Genomic DNA, 18,121 nt, shown 5'->3' with positions numbered 1-18,121 from the left:
ATCACTCTGTAAAAACAAGTATCACATCTAAGACATACTCACTGACACAAAACCTGATTTACTCTTCATAACTGAATCATGGTTGGGAGCATAAGTAAAAGAAAAGGTGGACTATCTGTTATGTTAAAAAAACAATAATTTTCACCAAAGCTGATGACATTTCCATATGCAACCCTACACCTACTTCCTTCTGTAACTGCCTTCTTCTTTACAGACCACCACCTAGCAATGCAACATTCCCAGACACTTTTCTAGACACCGTTTCAAACCTTATGACACTATACTTCAACCGACGCATCCTTGGTTAGCTAAACATATGGTTTTACAAACCCAATGTGGCCTATCCAAGAACTATCATCACCGGCCTAGACACACAGAACCTACATCAGCTCATCCAGAAACCCACACAAATTGTTAGACATATCCTAGATTTCATTTTTGCAAATCTAGAATTAGTTACCTGTCAAAGAATTACACCAGCCACATGGTCGGACTACCATCTGGTAGCTTTCAAACAGAAAGCACCACAAATCACCACAACTAAGACCACCTTACACACAACAATATATCAACTGTGCAACAAATTAAAATTTGAATACTTTGAAACACCACTAAAATTGAACACAGATCTAGACACAATAAATTCAGTTCCAAAACTCTATCAGTGGGATGAGGAAGCTTTTGACATCCTAATACCACCAAAAACAACAAAACAGGACAAAAGAAACCAAGCACCTGGGATGAATGCAGAACAAAAAAAAATAAAACAACAAATTGCAAAGCTGCAGCACACCTGGCTAAAAAAAATCAAGACAAACTTAACAGAATATACAGTCCAACAATCATAAAAGCTAGAAAAGGTACTATTTAAACAGAATTGAAAATGCTAAATGTGCAAATAAAGAGTTGTATAATATTCTCACTGTATTTCAAAAACCTAAATGCAGATGAACTCATCCCATTTCTCAAGCATTTACTGACAAACTGGCAAATCATTGCACAACCAAAGAACACATGCTGCTCTCCAATTTAAAACAAAGGGAAACCACCAGTAGTAACCCATTTCCAACAATTCCCTCTAGAGTTGGCTAACCCAACCTCTACATTCAAAAACCACAGACCAAATAAAAATGGTCCTTTCCTGGGCAAACTGATAGAAAGAGCAGCATTCAACCAGATGTCACAATTAATTGACAACAACTCCATACTTTCTGACTTCCAAACAGGATTCCATCAAGGAAGAGGCACAGAATCTGCTTTCATCACCATCTGGGATGACCTTAAAAACACAGTAAAACGGAACGGGGTCGCTGCGCTGCTTCTCTTGGACCGTTCAGCTGCTTTCATCACAGTTGATCATGACAGTCTAATCCAAAGACTCTATGAAGCCGACACAGAGAGGACTGCTATCGGTTTGATCACATTCTACCTTCAAAACAGAACAAATGTCATCCATCCTCCCCCTTTGGCATGCAAACCTTGCTTCAGAATAGCAGGGATCCCTTACGGCTTTATCATCTCACCCATGCTTTTCAACATCTACATGAAGTCGTTACTGGCAATGATCAATGAATTTCAGCTAACATGCTATAACTATGTAGATGACACACAAATACTTTTTAAACCAATAAACCCCAAAGACATTAGAAACTCCAAAGATTTCTGTTGCCTCAGAGCCGTTGATCACTGCATGACACGGAGCCATCTCAAATTGAATGATTCCAAAACTGAAATACATGTGTCAACTGGAAAAATTATGGCCCACTCTGCATCTGGCTTGACGATCTAGGACCACCTCCTAATGTATCCAAGGAAGTAAGAATCCTTGGAATTACCATGGACTCCAAGTTATCAATGAATGCTGAAGTGGATAAGTTGGCAAGATCAAGCTTTTTTACTATAAAAACTCTGTGATGCATCTTCCCCCACCTAGGATATTCACACAAGGTCCAAGCTACTATCTCGCTTGTACTATCTAAACCACTTGATTACGCCAATGGCTACAACCACGGATCATCTTTACAAACTATAAAAAGGCTATAGCGAATTCAGAACTTTGCTGCCAGACTACTCCTACATGTAAAGCAACAAACCAACATCTCCCCTGCCTTGACGGCCCTACACTGGTGACCAGTTACCAGGAGATCCACCTTTAAGCTACTTTGTATCACTCACAAAGTAATACATGGAACAGGACTACTTTTCATTAGAAATAAATTCACCAAATACATACAACAAAGGAACCTCCACTCCAGGTTGGCACCTCACCTCAAAACCCCAGCATACAAGAAAAAAAACATGGATGGTACATCTTTCTCTGTTCAAGCAGCCACACTATGGGTCTGCCTAACAAATGTATTTATTACGTATGGTTTTTATATATATATATATATATATATAGATGCGTGTGTGAATATATATATGTATATATATATGTATATATATATATATATATATAAAGAAAAGAATGCCGAGGCCCGACTGTTGAGGCTTCTCACGTTAATTTATTTTCCATATCAATTGGCAGCTTGCTAGGTCTCCTCTAGCAGACTTAGCAAGCTGCCAATTGATATGGAAAATAAATTAACGTGAGAAGCCTCAACAGTCGGGCTTCTGCATTCTTTTCTTTTTACATGTTTTAATGGGATCTCCGTCCCCGTTTAGCCGAGGCCACCCTGCAGGGTTGGGGGCTCCCAGGATGGAGTACTGTGTGATTTATATATATATATATATATACATATATGAAAAACCTAGTGGCAGTTGCCTCTAGATAAGTTAGAACCTAGTTTCTATAGAAAAACCTTTTTTTTTTACTTGCCTATATCTTTGGCGCCGGTTGATGAATCGTCACAAAATGTCCCCCAAAAATATGACGCTCCTGTCAGCTGCTGTCTGGAAAGGTTCGGGGTGATCCGTCAAGCAGGGGCCAAGAAAAAGGGGCAATCCCAAAATGTGTTTTCTCCATGCTAATTTCCATAGGGATTTCGAACAGGAATAACGGCTGAACCACCAGACGGATTTACACCAAATTTGGCAGATAGCTTGCTCATGACACAGAAAGTGTCCTTTTTGTGATTTGGTTAAATCTGTTCAGTAGTTTTGAAAATATTAGAGAAAATCTAAATTGTATGTATAGGGACGCGAAGGCTTCGCAAACCGTCCCGATCTCTGTTTGGCTGCCAACACTTCAACAAGGAAGTGTTGGCAACAATCTTGGCACTCAGCTGCAGCTGAGTCCTAGAAAAAAAGGTAAAAAATAAGAAAAGGGGCCAGGGTAGGGACAGCCGGACCCCTTAGCTCTGGGGCTGGGGTCCCAAAGGGATCCCCCCAGGGCAAAAAAGCATGAAAACATTTTTTTTGCTGTGAATTTGCACCAGTAACACTAATATGTGGGGAAAAAAAAAAAAAACAAGTGTGGGTCCCTGAGCTTGTTGTAATGACCCCCCTGGGTGGTCCAGGTCCCGGGGCATATTATCTAAAGGAGGGGGGTGCTCGGGCCCCCTCCTAGGGCATTTTTATGCCCCAGAGACCACAAGCTGCCCGGGCTTATCATTATTATGCAGGCTGGCCTGCTGGGCCTGCCCATACCCCGAGGACCGCCACCTCCTCAGGGCACATTGTATGCAGCGGGGTAGCCATGCTGCACCTCTACAGTCCCGTAGACCGCCAACTCCCTAGGGCTTTTGCAGTAATGAAGGTGGGGGTGCCATGCGGCCACCCCACAGCCCGAGGCTTGAGTAATATAGAACGCAGGACCGACACCTCCCCGAGGCTTAAGTAATAATAAATGCGGGAGGCCACGTGGCCCCGTTCCCCCAAAATAAATATTTTAAACAGCCGGGACCAGGGGATGGGGTCCCCGGGCCGAGATCATCCTGAGAAGGGGGCTACGCAGCCCCCTCCCCCTCCCGATATACAAGTGGTGGCGGTCTTTTTAGATGTGGAAAAAACATTTGACTCAGTGGAGTGGGACTTCTTATGGGCAGCACTGCAACGGTTCGGAGTGGGAGACACTTTTTTACACCTGATAACCACATTGTACAGGGAACCCCGGGCCAGGGTTCGGGTCAACGGCACGGTGACGGAGGCATTGGACATCACCAGAGGCACTAGACAGGGATGCCCGCTTTCTCCCCTATTGTATGCATTGGCGGCGGAGTCTCTGGCTTGCGCCCTGAGGGAATATCATGGTCATCGTGGTCTTAATTTCAAGCATTACAAAGTAGTAATCTCGGCATACGCAGATGACACTTTGCTGTACATCAACGATCCAAAATGTAACGTTGCACCAATGCTCCACGAAATAGTGCGATATGGAGCACTGTCCGGCCTTAAAGTCAATTGGAGTAAATCGTTGATGTTCCAGCTGACTCCCTCCACGGTACAAACGGAGGTGGGTTTCCTGCTAAAATGGGAGATTGGGTCAGTTAGGTATCTGGGTATTAAGGTGCACACTGATCCCAACATTATTGTGATGGATAATTATGACACAGCGATAACTAAATTGGCAAAAGATGTTGAGAAATGGATACGACTCCCACTGTCCTTACTCGGTCGGGTAGCGTTGATGAAAATGGTGGTATTGTTGCGCTTTCTCTTCCTGTTCCAGAATATTCCGATGGTGCTGCCTAAGAAATATTTCGCCACATTAAGATCACTCCTAATAAAACTAGCCTGGGCAGGCAAACAACCCCGGGTGCAATGGCGTGTGCTAACCCTACCATATGAACTCGGTGGACTGGGAGCCCCGGATTTGGAGGCCTATACCGTGGCAGCCCGAGCTGCTGTGGCACAAGCTTGGCTCCACGGACCAGAAAATACCCCATTTCTTAGGATAGAAAGAGAGCTGGCGTCGCCGTTGCAGGGAAGACTATATCAGACCCCGTGCAGGCAATATAAAACATTGGCCTCTCTGGACTCAGTGGCAAAGGCATGGCAAGAAATTATGGACAAACAGAAATTGGCTTTGCTATACTCCCCACATGTGCCAGTATATTGCTGTGCTTGGTTTCCACTCTGGCGCGATAGTAAACTGATATGCGCCCTAAGCGAACTGGGTAGTAACACATTAGGGGACTTATTTGAAAACAACAGAATGAAAAGTTGGGAAAAAGTGAGGAATGAAACTGTTGAGACTACTCCCCTGCACCGGTTCCAGTATTACAGGGCATGATATGCACTGGCTCAGTTACTGGCGATGACATGCAAGAACCCCCCGAGATCGCTTCGCTCTCTGTGATCCTGCAGGGGAATTGTAGGAGACGCTTGGTGTCCCGCCTATACGCATAGAGACAGGAATCAAGAGCTCACGAGCTCTCAGAGGCCCGTGTGGAGTGGCAAAGAGATCTGGGTGTACAGATTACAGATGCACAATGGCGTTACTGCTGTACTAAAACACGCTCTGTCTCTCTAAATTGCATACATCAACTCATTCACTTCAAATTCCTTAACAGAATATATTACACCCCACTCTGACTACACAGATATGGTTTGCGTGAAAACTCGAATTGCCCTAGATGTGGAATGGAGCAAGCCAATTTCCTACATATGGCATGGGCGTGTGAGAGACAATACAAATCTTTTGGAGAGCAGTATTTAAAGAACTAGAGGCTATAACTGGGGAACCAATAGACTCTGGACCATTCTTAGCACTAGTGGGGTGGGATGACCACTTACCAAAAACTATTCGCAAAATGGTGGCTGTGGGTCTGTTGCTAGCTAAGTGCAGGATCGCCATGAGATGGGACCGTGGACCGATCCCTAAAGTAGAAGAATGGCATAGAGATAGATATGACTTATTGTAACACGCAAACAGACACTTACAGTGAGTTACTCCCTCCTTCAAATAAACCAGCAAAATTCTGGGAAATATACAAACAATACCTTATAGGGAAAGAAACGGGAGAACCAGAGGGTGAGATAACTGTTTGATAAACAAAGCATGATCACTGTTATGTGTAAAAGTCAAGACTACCAATTGTTTATATACATAATTGAAAGACACTGTACTGATAAAATCTGGAAGGTGAACATGCCCACTAGAAATGACGCAACATGACATTTGAATTGTATGAGTCTGCAAATGCATGATCTTATTGTACTGCTTCACTTGTTTGTATAAAAGCATAAATAAAAGGTAAAAAAAACACACAAAAAAACCCAGGGAGGTGGTCCCTGGGGCTGCAGGGGGAGGCATGTGCCCCCCGCATTCAATATAATACTTGCCCCGGAAGGTGACGGTCCATGTATATATATACATATATATATATATATATATATATATATATATATATATATATACCCTACTGGCAGTCGCCAGTAGGTATTTATAGTTAGGACCTAGTTTCCAATACGTTCAGCGCTATTGGATGAATCTTCATGAAATTTTCAAAGCTAGTTTGCCGCTCACATCAGTTGCTGTCTGTAAAGTTTCAGGGTTATTCGTCAAGTGGAGGCCTAGAAAGAGGAGGGTCCCAAAATGCATTTCCCCATGCAGTTTCCCATAGGGATTTTAGACAAAACTACAGCCCAACCGCTGAACTAAATTACACCAAAGTAGGCAGAAATCTAGATTTTGGTCCAGAAAGAATCCTTTTTGTATTTTTGATTTAAATCTGTTCAGCAGGTTTGGCGTTTTAAAAGAAAAAAGATTTATGTATATCTAAAGACACAGATCCACTGCTAGGCATTGCCCCCCCATGTGAATCCACGCAGATCCACAGATTCAGAGCCCAATTAAAAAAATACACTCACTCACAGAACCACTCACACACTCACTCACTCAGATACCTATTCACACAATCACACACTGTAGGAAGGTGGCTCTTTATATGATATATCAAAATGAGATATAGTGTGCAAAGAGTCCAGGGGTTCCCTTACTAGTGGACAGGGGCTTGCTCTATTAATCCCAAAGTTCTCTTTTAGGGGACAGCCTTGGCTTATCAGAAGGGAATATTAGACATCTGCAAATACAAACACAGTCAATAAATGAGACACACAGCTCAAGAAGGAGAGACACACAATTTACAAAAATAACAAGTATCTTTCTATATGTTTAGGCACCAGAATCAATACGATCAGTTAAGTATGTTTTGCAAGAAAAATACTTTCAGGTTTCAAAAGTCGACACACTGCATTTTTCAGAAGCTGCAATGTTATCCTATTGGTATCCTATTGAGATTAAAAACAAGCACTGCGTTCACGTATAGTACAGCGTCTTACGGGACCAATCTCCTAGACTTAAGGTAAATATTGGGCAAAGGTCATGACCACACCAACAGGTCACACCGGGTGGCACTGGGGCAGCCGGGTGCCCAATGTTAGTCAACGGGGATCGGTCCAGTTGAAAAGAGGCTGCAGGTTTGGACAGGGAGTCCAGTCTAGGAGAACCAACAGGTGGGTTTAAGCCCTGAGATGCTTGGGGATGGGTGGCACACCTTTGGTCCTGTTCCCCACGGGCTGAGGCGACTGGTGCAGAGATGTCCTGGGGCGTCAGGTTTTCTCTACCGGGAGCACTCGCGGCTGAGGAGTCCTGGAGCCGTGGGCTGCAGGTGGCTTTGGTGAGTCCACAGTGAGAAAGTCCAAGATGGGCTTTGTCTCTGGAGGGCTGGGGAACTACGTTGGCACCACTGGTCCATTTCAGCTTGGGCTAGGCAGCACGGGTGCAGTGATGCTTTCAGGTGTCTGGTTTTCAGTGGTCCGGAGTCCTTGCAATTCTCTGGGAGTGTCTGCAAGTTGCAAGGAAGCAGCTCTGCTGCTCCACTGGAGTTTGTGGGTCTTTGTTGAAGGCAGGCAGTCCTCCCAGGCTTTTGGAGGCACAGCAGCTTGCAGGACGAGTCGACTTTGGCACAAGCCGGCGGGAACAGCAGACAGGCCGGCAGGGCAGGGGCCAAGTCAGGTGTTTCTTCCTCTGGATATGTTTTTGCGGCTCTTGAGTGTCCTTCTTTGTAGGTCAGCAGGAATCTTATTTCCTTGTAGCAGGGACTCCCCTAAATACTGAATTTAGTGGTGTTTTGGGGACTGTAGGGTGGTAGCTAATGGTCTCTTTACCCCTGGGGTCACTACAGCCCCTCTACGACCACACCTTGTGGGAAGTGGGCATAACCCTGTCCCAGAGTTCCTAAACCTGCCAACACCAGGAGGCAGATTTCTAAATGTTGGGTCCACGTCAGGCAGCTCACCTTAGTGGTGGGACTAACCTGAGGGATGGACATACCTCTCTGAAATACTAAATTTCCCGCCTGTCTGGGTGCCAAATGGGCCCTGGGCAGTGGGGTCAGCATCTCTCCTTTGAGTGAAGCCAGACCTGCATACCAAGGGCAGTGGGCTTCTTTGAAGCTCCCTGCCGTGGAAAGTAAATTCAAAGGTCATCATGTTGTGTAGGGTGTTTAAACACCCCACCCATAGCATGCTTTGTTTCTGTCCGTCTGAGAGCAAAGGCTGTCTTTCTTGGGGGTCAGAAATGTGCCAGGTGGTGGCAGACTGGCTAAAACTTGTATGTCTGCACACTGGTAGTTGGTAGGTTTTCAGGGGGCACCTCTAAGGTGCCCTCTGGGCACATGTATTAATAAATTCATCCCTGGCATCAGTGAGAGTTTATTAATATGAGATGTTTGATACCAAACATCCTTATTTTCAGTGATGCCATCATGTAGCTGGGGAACTCGTAGCGACCAGTGTCCAGCACATGTTCTTAAAATGGCTTCCCTATTCACTCACTGTGTCTAAGAATTAACAAAGACATAGGACGGGCATATCTGTTTTTTCTGATAGGTACTCACATGTAATATAATGTACCCTGCCTTTGGGCTGTAAGCCTGCTGTAGGGGTGGCTTACATATAGGGAAAGCTGTGTTAGGAGACATGGCACACAGCCTGTGTGCCATGTTGTGTATTCACTTTTAGCTGCACCAAAACACGCAGCCTGCAATGGCAGTCTGCATGAGCTAGGTGAGGGGTACCTGAGGGTGGAACAATACATGCTACAGCCCTTGGGGACTCTCTTTGGTACCCATGCCCTAGGTACCAGGGGTAACATTTATTAGGGACTTATGGGGGGGGCAAAGGTATTGCTAATTGGGGAACAATTACACAGTTTTAGGGAAATAGTTCTGCCACTGGGGACCTGGATAGCAGAAATCCAGTGCACTTTCAGTCAAAATGTCATCATGTACCAGGCAAAAAATAGGAGTGACCATGTCAAAAAGGGCACTTCTCTACACACACACCCTCACAGACCCACACAGCTACTCACACACACAAACACCCACTTACACAACCACCCACAAACCCTCTCACACACCCATACAGCCATACACACACACCCTCATAGACCCACAAAACCACTCGTACACACACCTACAGTCCCACACATTCACTCATACACCCACTCACACACCCACTCACACACACACCCACTTACACATCCACACAAATACTCACACACCCACTCACACAATCATACAGCCATTCACAAACGCACTTACAGACCCACAAAACCACTCACACACTCACTCAGAGACCCACACAGCCACTCATACATCCACTCACACACCCACTACACACCCACACAACCACTCACACACCCACTCACCTGCCCAAACAGATGCTCACACATCCACTCATACACTCACCCACTTACATACCCATAAAACACACATGCCCAGTCACATACCCAGACGGCCACTCACAGACCCACAGCGTGAGGCTGGCTGCACGCAGGGGGTTGGCTGCAGGGCCTGGTCTCAGGCCGTGCACGACAGCAGTTGGGTTATCGTATTGTAATTAAATATTACTTTACATTAAAAAAAACCTAGAAATTTACTGAAAAAAACAAAGGTTACAGGGACGTTATAGCCAGGTTCAGATTTTACACACAAAAAATTACAGAAATTCAGCAGTTATAGTTATACTTATCTCAAGAAACTATACCTCATAAACTAAGGTAACTATAACCCCCGCCCTCGCCATGCATTGCTAATTACCCCACATATTACATCAGACATGACATCTTTTATAACATCATTGATAGTATCACTGCAATGCTTGCAATAAAATTATTGGATGGCAGGACCCTTTGACTGGCCAATGGAGGACTTGATTGCACGCACCCCCCATAGGGATAGTCCCAAAGAAGGAGCCCAGACAATACAGGCTAATACAGCACTGTCATGGCCTGCAGGTGGGTCAGTGAATGACTTTATTGTCGAGGAGGTCTCCTCAGTGTCGTACTCTTCGGTGGATGTTGCAATGGAAGTGATGGAGCTGTCTGGCAAAGGGGCACTCACGGCAAAGTGCGATATTAAGTCAGCGTTTCGGTCACTGCCAGTACACTTGGATGATTTTTAGCTCTTTGGCCTACAATTTGAAGCACAATGGTACTTCGATAAGGTCTTGCCTATGGGTTGCTCCATCTCGTGCGCACTTTTTGAGTGCTTCAGCTCCTTCTTGCAATGGCCATTCACATGTTGCATAGGTCACGAAAAGGTGACACATTACTTCGATGACTTTTTCTTAGTCACGCCTTCGGGTTCCACGGACTGCCAGGAGTTACTGGCGAGTTTTCAGGAGCTCATGGAGGACGAAGGGGTGCCGTTGGCTCCTGAGAAAACTGTGGGTCCAAGTACATCACTATCATTCCTAGGATCGAGCTTGGTTCACAAAAAACGGAAGCCTTCTGCCGGTGGAAAAGAAAGTGGAAATGCAAGTTGCTGTTGAATGCCATGTTGGCAAAACCAAAGGTCATGGTCAGGAAAGTGCAGGTGCTTCTGTGCACCTGCATTTTGCTTGTAGGCTAGTGAGAGCTGGAAGGACTTTCTCTAGACATTTGGGGTTGGGATTGTCAGGTCTTTCCTTGCCTTGACATCATTTGAGATCATCTGCATGTGTAAAGGAAGATTTGCGCATGTGGCGCGTGTTCTTAGAATCTTTCAACGGTATTCCACTCGCTACCCCATTTGAGATGTGTAGGGAAATGCCTCACTTGGCATGGTTACCCCCTAACTTTTTGCCTTTTGTTGATGCTTGTTATGATTGAACGTGTGCTGGGATCCTGCTAACCAGGCCCCAGCACCAGTGTTCTTTCCCTAAACTGTACCTTTATTCCCACAATTGGCACAGCCCTGGCACACAGATAAGTCCATTGTAACTGGTACCCCTGGTACCATGGTCCCTGTGGCCAGGGAAGGTCTCTAAGGGCTGCAGCATGTATGCCACCCTGGTGACCCCTCACCAAGCACATGCACACTGCCTCACAGCTTGTGTGTGCTGGTGGGGAATAAATGACTATGTCGACATGGCACTCCCCTCACGGTGCCATGCCCACAACCCACTGCCTGTGGCATAGGTAAGTCACCCCTCTAGCAGGCCTTACAGCCCTAAGGCAGGGTGCACTATACCACAGGTGAGGGCATAGTTGCATGAGCACTATGCCCCTACAGTGTCTAAGCCAAATCTTAGACATTGTAAGTACAGGGTAGCCCTAAAGAGTATATGGTCAGGGAGTTTGTCAAACACGAACTCCATAGTTCCATAATGGCTACACTGAATTCTGGGAAGTTTGGTATCAAACTTCTCAGCACAATAAATCCACACTGGTGCCAGTGTGGGATTTATTGCAAAATGCACACAGAGGGCATCTTAAAGATGCCCCCTGTATACCAGTCTAAACACCAGTATTAGGCTGACCTGTTCTTGCCAAGGCTGACCAGTTCCTGCCAGCCTGCCACAACCAGATGGGTTTCTGGCCACATGGGGTGAGTGCCTTTGTCACTCTGTGGCCATGAACAAAGCCTGCACTGGATGGAGGTGCTTCTCACCTCCCCCTGCAGGACCTGTAACACCTGGCGGTGAGCCTCAAAGGCTCATGCCTGTTGTTACAGCGCTTCAGGGCATCCCAGCTAGTGGAGATGCCCGCTCCTCCGGACACAGCCCCCCCTTTTTGCGGGAAGTCTGGAGGAGCTATTGAGAAAAACAAGGAGGAGTCACCCACCAGTCAGGACAGCCCCTAAGGAGTCCTGAGCTGAGGTGACCCCTGCCTTAAGAAATCCTCCATCTTGGTTTTTGAGCCTTCCCCCAATAGGAATAGGGATGTGTCCCCCCTCCCCTCAGGGAGCAGGCACAAAGAGGGTGTAGCCATCCTCCAGGACAGTCACCATTGGCTACTGCCCCCCAGACCTAAACACACCCCTAAATTGAGTATTAGGGGCGACCCTGAACCCAGGAAAGGAGATTCCTGCAACCTGAAGAAAAAAGAAGTACTGCTGACCTGAAAGCCCGGCAGAGACGACGGAGACAACAACTGACTTGGCCCCAGACCTACCGGCCTGTCTCCAGACTCAAAGAACCTGCACAGCGACGCATCCAGCGGGACCAGCGACCTCTGAGGACTCATAGGACTGACCTGCACCTAAAGGACCAAGAACCTCCTGAGGACAGCGGCTCTGTCCAGAAACAACAGCAAAGAAAGCAACTTTAAAGAGACTCTAACTTCCCGCCAGAAGCGTGAATCTTCACACTCTGCAACCGACACCCCTGGCTCGAGTTCAGGACAACCAACACTGCAGAGGGGACTCCCAGGCGACTCCAACGACGTGGACACCCTGAATCGACCTCCCTGCACCCCCACAGCGACGCCTGCACAGAGGATCCAGAGGCTCCCCCTGACTGCCTGGTAACAAAGGAACCAGACGCCTGGACTAAGCACTGCACCCACAGCCCCCAGGACCGAGAGGAACCACCTACCAGTGCACGAGTGACCAGCAGGCGGCCCTCATCCTAACCCAGTTGGTGGCTGACCCGAGAAGCCCCCCTGCATCGCCAGAGTGTCCCCCGGGTTCCTCCATTGTTTTCTATGGCAAACCCAACACCTACTTTGCACACTGCACCCGGCCGTCCCTCTGCCGCTGAAGGTGTGTTTTGTGTTCTTGTGTGTGTCCCCCTCAGTGCTATACAAAACCCCTCTGGTATGCTCCCCGAGGACACAGGTACTAGCAGACTGGAACTGGAGCACCCCTGTTCTCCATAGGCGCCTATGTTATTTGGACCCTCCTTTGAATTCTGCACCTGACCGGCCCTGTGTTGCTGGCGCTGTGGCTTTGGGGTTGCCTTGAACCCCCAACGGTGGGCTGCCTATGCCCAGGAGACTGAACTTGTAAGTGCTTTACTTACCTGAGAAACTAATCAATACTTACCTCCCCCAGGAACTGTTGATTTTGCAGTGTCCACTTTTACAATAGCTATTTTTTACCAAAACTGTTTTAAATCAAAGTTCTATACTTACCTATGTGAAGTACCTTACAATTTATGTACTTAACTAAATTCTGAACCTTGTGGTTGTAAAATAAATTAAGAAAAGAATATTTTTCTATATAAAAACCTAATGGCCTCTAGTTAAGTCTTTGAGTGTGTGTTCTCATTTATTGCCTGTGTGTACAACAAATGCTTAGCACTACCCTCTGATAAGCCTACTGCTCGACCACACTACCACAAAATAGAGCATTAGTATTATCTAATTTTGCCACTATCAACCTCTAAGAGGAACCCTTGGACTCTGTGCACACTATCTCTCACTTTGAGACAGTATATACAGAGCCAACTTCCTACAAGATGGAATAGGAAGCAAAAATGTTTTCTGATGCTTCAGGAAGGGTTGGATTCAGCATATACTGGCAAGGGACATGGTGCGCTGAGGAATGGCTCTCAGAGTGAAAAGGACTAGGTTGCAGCATGGCTTTTTTGCTACTTTTTCCTTTAGTGGTGGCTGTGCACCTGTGGAGTTAGTTGTTGCAACACAAGAAGGTACTGTTTCATGTGGCAAAAATGGCAGTTGTGCAGGTCATCAGTAGACAGTCTGCAAGGGATCCACAGGTGCTGTAGTTGCTGCAAATGTTTGTTTTAAGATGTGTGCGACATGATATACTGTTTAAAGCCCGACATGTACCCAGTGTGGACAATGACATTGCAGATGCTTTGTTTTGTTCACAATGGGAGAAGTTTCATGGGCCTGCCACAAAGGCCGAAGGGCAACGGACTTGCATGCCACCATAGTTTTGGGCAATAGGAGAGAAAGGATGCTGCAGCTTGTAATAGGGTCTTTAGCAGAGTTCACAAATAGCTCTTATGAGCAGGCCTGGGTAGAGTTCTTCAATTCGGGGGCATGTAGGAGAATATCTGAATGGAAAAAGGCAGAGGATGCATTTCACGTCATAATGGGATTCCTAGACAAACGTTTCACGGGTGACAATAGCAGGTAAGCTAGCAGGGATGGCTTTCATGGGCAAGCTCTTTTGGGGCTATGCGTCATCTGCTGGGTAGCTGGGGGCACGCATTTTAGAAGGTTGGTCAAGGGAACAGGGGAGATTGCAGTCTTCAAGAATGCCTTTGACACTGGGATCATTATGGGAAGTGGTAATAGCATTGCCAGAGGTTTGCCATTTCCATATGGCAACAGTGCTATTCTCTACACTAATGGCATGGATATTTTTCAAGGCTTTTAGGGTATCAGAGCTCTTGGGGCATAAACAGAGGAAAGTTTTGTTATGGTAGAATGTTTTGCTGCAGCTGGAAGGAGTATCTATATCTTTATGTAGTTCTAAGACGGACCAGAGGGCACGAGGAGCAAATGTGTTGCTACCTGCACAAAACAAAAAGTGATTTGCCCTGTAGAGTGAGTAGTGAGACTTAAAAGGCTTGCTGTAGCAAGTAGCAGATGGGATTTTGTACTGAGGAATGGCAGGGCAGTAACAGCGTTTGCAACCTATATTAAGGAAGACCTTGGCGAAATTGTGGATACCAGGGAAGGATTTTGGCACTCATTTGTTTAGGATCGGGGCGGCTGCAGAAGCAGGGTGGACAGGGTGGTCAAGAAAGGATATAAAAGAATTAGGAAGGTGGCTGACCTTTGGATTATTTTCAGTGGTACATCAGGCAGACAAGTGCGGAGACAGAGAAGATATAAATCATGATTTGGTGCTAACCACCTTTTTTCTTGCAGGTTCATTGTTGGGCCCTTTGTCTTCCAAGCTTAATGTGTGGATTATTGGACACTCTTTCATCAGGTGGCCAGCTAAGGAGACCGGGGTGTCTAGTGTGGGCAATTTGGGGCTGCAAAATGAATCTTGTGTCACGGTAAAGGGGGCATGAAATGGAGAGAACTTTTATCGTCATCGAATAACCTGAAACAAGGAATATTGTGCCAGGATATATCACTGATTCACATAGGCGAAAATTATTTAGTGCAGGAAAATGGTTTGGCAACAGTTTATGAAACAGGATTTGAAAGAGATTAAGGAACGGTGGTCTGGCTGTTTTCCGGTATGGACAGAATTTGTACCCAGGAGGGAATGGAGAGGTGCCTTCAAAACGACGGCCATAGATAGTGCTCGAAGGAAGGTAAATAGGGAGATGAGGCGTTTTTGCAGGGACATAGGTATCAGTTGCAAAGCTCATCTGGATTTGCATTATGAGTCTATGGAGTTTTTTATACTGATGGAGTGCATTTATCGAAATTTGGGATGTGGCTCTATCTACTGGAGATGAAGCATTACAAGGTTAGGTATGGAGGATAGAAAAGGAGGTTGGGGGGGCAGAAAAAAGCATGGATGCATTTTTCTGGTGGCCCTAAAGTTTGCAGGGCCTTTACGGAAGGTTAGCGGGGGGAAGTTCAAGTGTTTTGATTATCAGAAGTCAGTAGATCATGATGTATGGTTTTGCAAGGTTAAAGGGGAGGGGTGTGGGATAGATGTAAGGGGGCTGTTTAATGTATAGTGAGGTGTGGTGGGGGATAGATGTTAGGGGGGTGTTTAATGTATAGTGAGGGGCGTAGTTTTGTAAGGCAGAATGCCAAGGATGACATTGTGATGCACACCTGTTTCAATAAAGGGGCCTTTTTTACACACAAGAAGAGTGTCAGTGGTCTGTCTGTGCTCATTTCACCCAATTCCTGTTAGTTACTGCACATGTAGATAATTGCAGTAATGCGATAACAGCATATGCATAGAATAGAGTATCGTAACATAGGCATCTGAATTAGTTCAAAGCAACCAGGTCAATCCATTACATTAAGAGGCTATCAAACACAGTTAAAAAGAGGTCGCCGACAGATGCACTGTCTGACAACGAAAGTCCTCCTAATCTAGCTTGTTGTAGAATATCTGGCACTGTGGGCCATTTGGGCCCTGTCTGTCTTACTATAGCTTTTGAAAGGTAGCCAAATCTTCTCAAACTTGTACATCCTGTCAGTAATTATTGTAGTCAGGCACTCCATGGCGTATATGTGCCACGCTTTGGTCCTCCATAGTGTGAGGCTTGAAGGGAGGATTATCCTCCAGGTATGGGCTATTGTTAATTGTGCTGCCAAAAGAGGGAGGTAAGCAGTCTGCCCCTGAGAATATTTTAAGTATAGACCAAATTCTGTCAAGCCTCCCCCAATAAGAATCATGTTTTAATTAACATATTTTTTTCTTTTTCATCAGTATCAATAAATCAACCACCCCCCAATTTACAACCATGTTTCATTCTTAAAGGCTCATAGGATGTCTTGTACTTATTTTTTGAGAAAGACACATTTTATGTGTTTGTGATCCTTAAACCAGCATTTTTTGGCTTTCGGCTGTCTGGTTTAGATGACACAGTGATTAAGGTACTCTTGACAGAGTGTCATTTATTGGTCTTCATAATAGGTTTGAGGGTTGTGTGGGTTAGAAGCCCTGTTGCGTTAATCTACTGATGTACTGAAAATTGGTGAAAGCAGTAGCTGCTGCTCAGTTGTGTCACCTTAACAGAGGTTGAGCTCTTGTAGGGATTTGTGATTTTGGGGCTCAATTACTTCAGGGACCAGCGCATATGAACAGGTCGTCCTCTCTTGGAGGGTGGTGGAAAATGTTAAGCTCTATCACTCTGGTAGGTGAGACTTGAATGTCTAATTCCAGACATTCGGAGATGAGTTTTGCAGATTATGGCGCATCCATACTGCCTTTATCTCCTGGGTCCGGGCACTGGATCGACTAGCTCATATTTAGAAGAAAGCTGATGAGATGTTTGGAAAGCGTAGTTGGTATAGGTTTCAGTCATTATAAATTGGCCCAAGTTGTCCTCTATATCAGTATGTTTCAAATGTCATCTTTACATGACCACATTTTCCTTTATAAATCAAAATGTTGTATGGAAATGTTGCGGAAAACCATTGCCTAAATATTGTCTTTATAAATATTATGACCTTAAAATTGTTTACTAAAATGTCCCTCAATTAGGTGTATCTTTAATACCATTAACTCCAGTGGAGCAACATGTTTGTAAATGAGATGTAGGACCCAGTAATTTTGTCAGACAATAGTTAGGCAACAGTGCTCTGGTACCAGACCAATCTAAACTGACAGGGTCTTGCATAATACCTTTATTTTCAACATTACTACATTGGATCTGGTCCCCACCAGGTGACCCTATCACATCCTTCTGATAATCCCCCTGTGATTCTTTCTAACTGGTTTGAGGGCTCAAGTCTATGATGATGGTTGAAAGTTCCATGCATCTACAAAGTAGGCGTTAGTCGAGAGCGACATGTATTTGTTACAGATGCTCTTTGTGGATTATATGACAGAACACTGAATTAAAAACAACTACTAACCTTAACAACGAGGTCGGAACACCGACCTCGTCCTTACTACTAATGATTTTACCACGAATGCCTTAACAACGATATTTTGTTGTAAAGGCATTCCTGATAAAATCATTAGCAATAGGCACCATTCACCCTACATCCCTCACCCCACCCCCCCAACCCCACCCCAAAACCTAAAACCCCCTGACCCCCCACCCACTCCCCAAAACCAAAAACGCCCCACCCCCCAACCCCACCCCAAAACCTAAAACCCCCTGACCCCCCACCCACTCCCCAAAACCAAAAACGCCCCACCACCCCAACCCCACCCCAAAACCTAAAACCCCCTGACCCCCCACCCACTCCCCAAAACCAAAAATGCCCCACCCCCCCAACCCCACCCCAAAACCTAAAACCCCCTGACCCCCCACCCCCTCCCCAAAACCAAAAACGCCCCACCCCCCCAACCCCACCCCAAAACCTAAAACACCCTAACCCACCACCCCCTCCCCAAAACCAAAA

The sequence above is a fragment of the Pleurodeles waltl genome, chromosome 8, assembly GCF_031143425.1.
Source record: "Pleurodeles waltl isolate 20211129_DDA chromosome 8, aPleWal1.hap1.20221129, whole genome shotgun sequence".
Lineage (NCBI taxonomy): Eukaryota > Metazoa > Chordata > Amphibia > Caudata > Salamandridae > Pleurodeles > Pleurodeles waltl.
The sequence above is the reverse complement of the archived record's forward strand: the minus strand, read 5'-3'. Positions refer to the sequence as shown.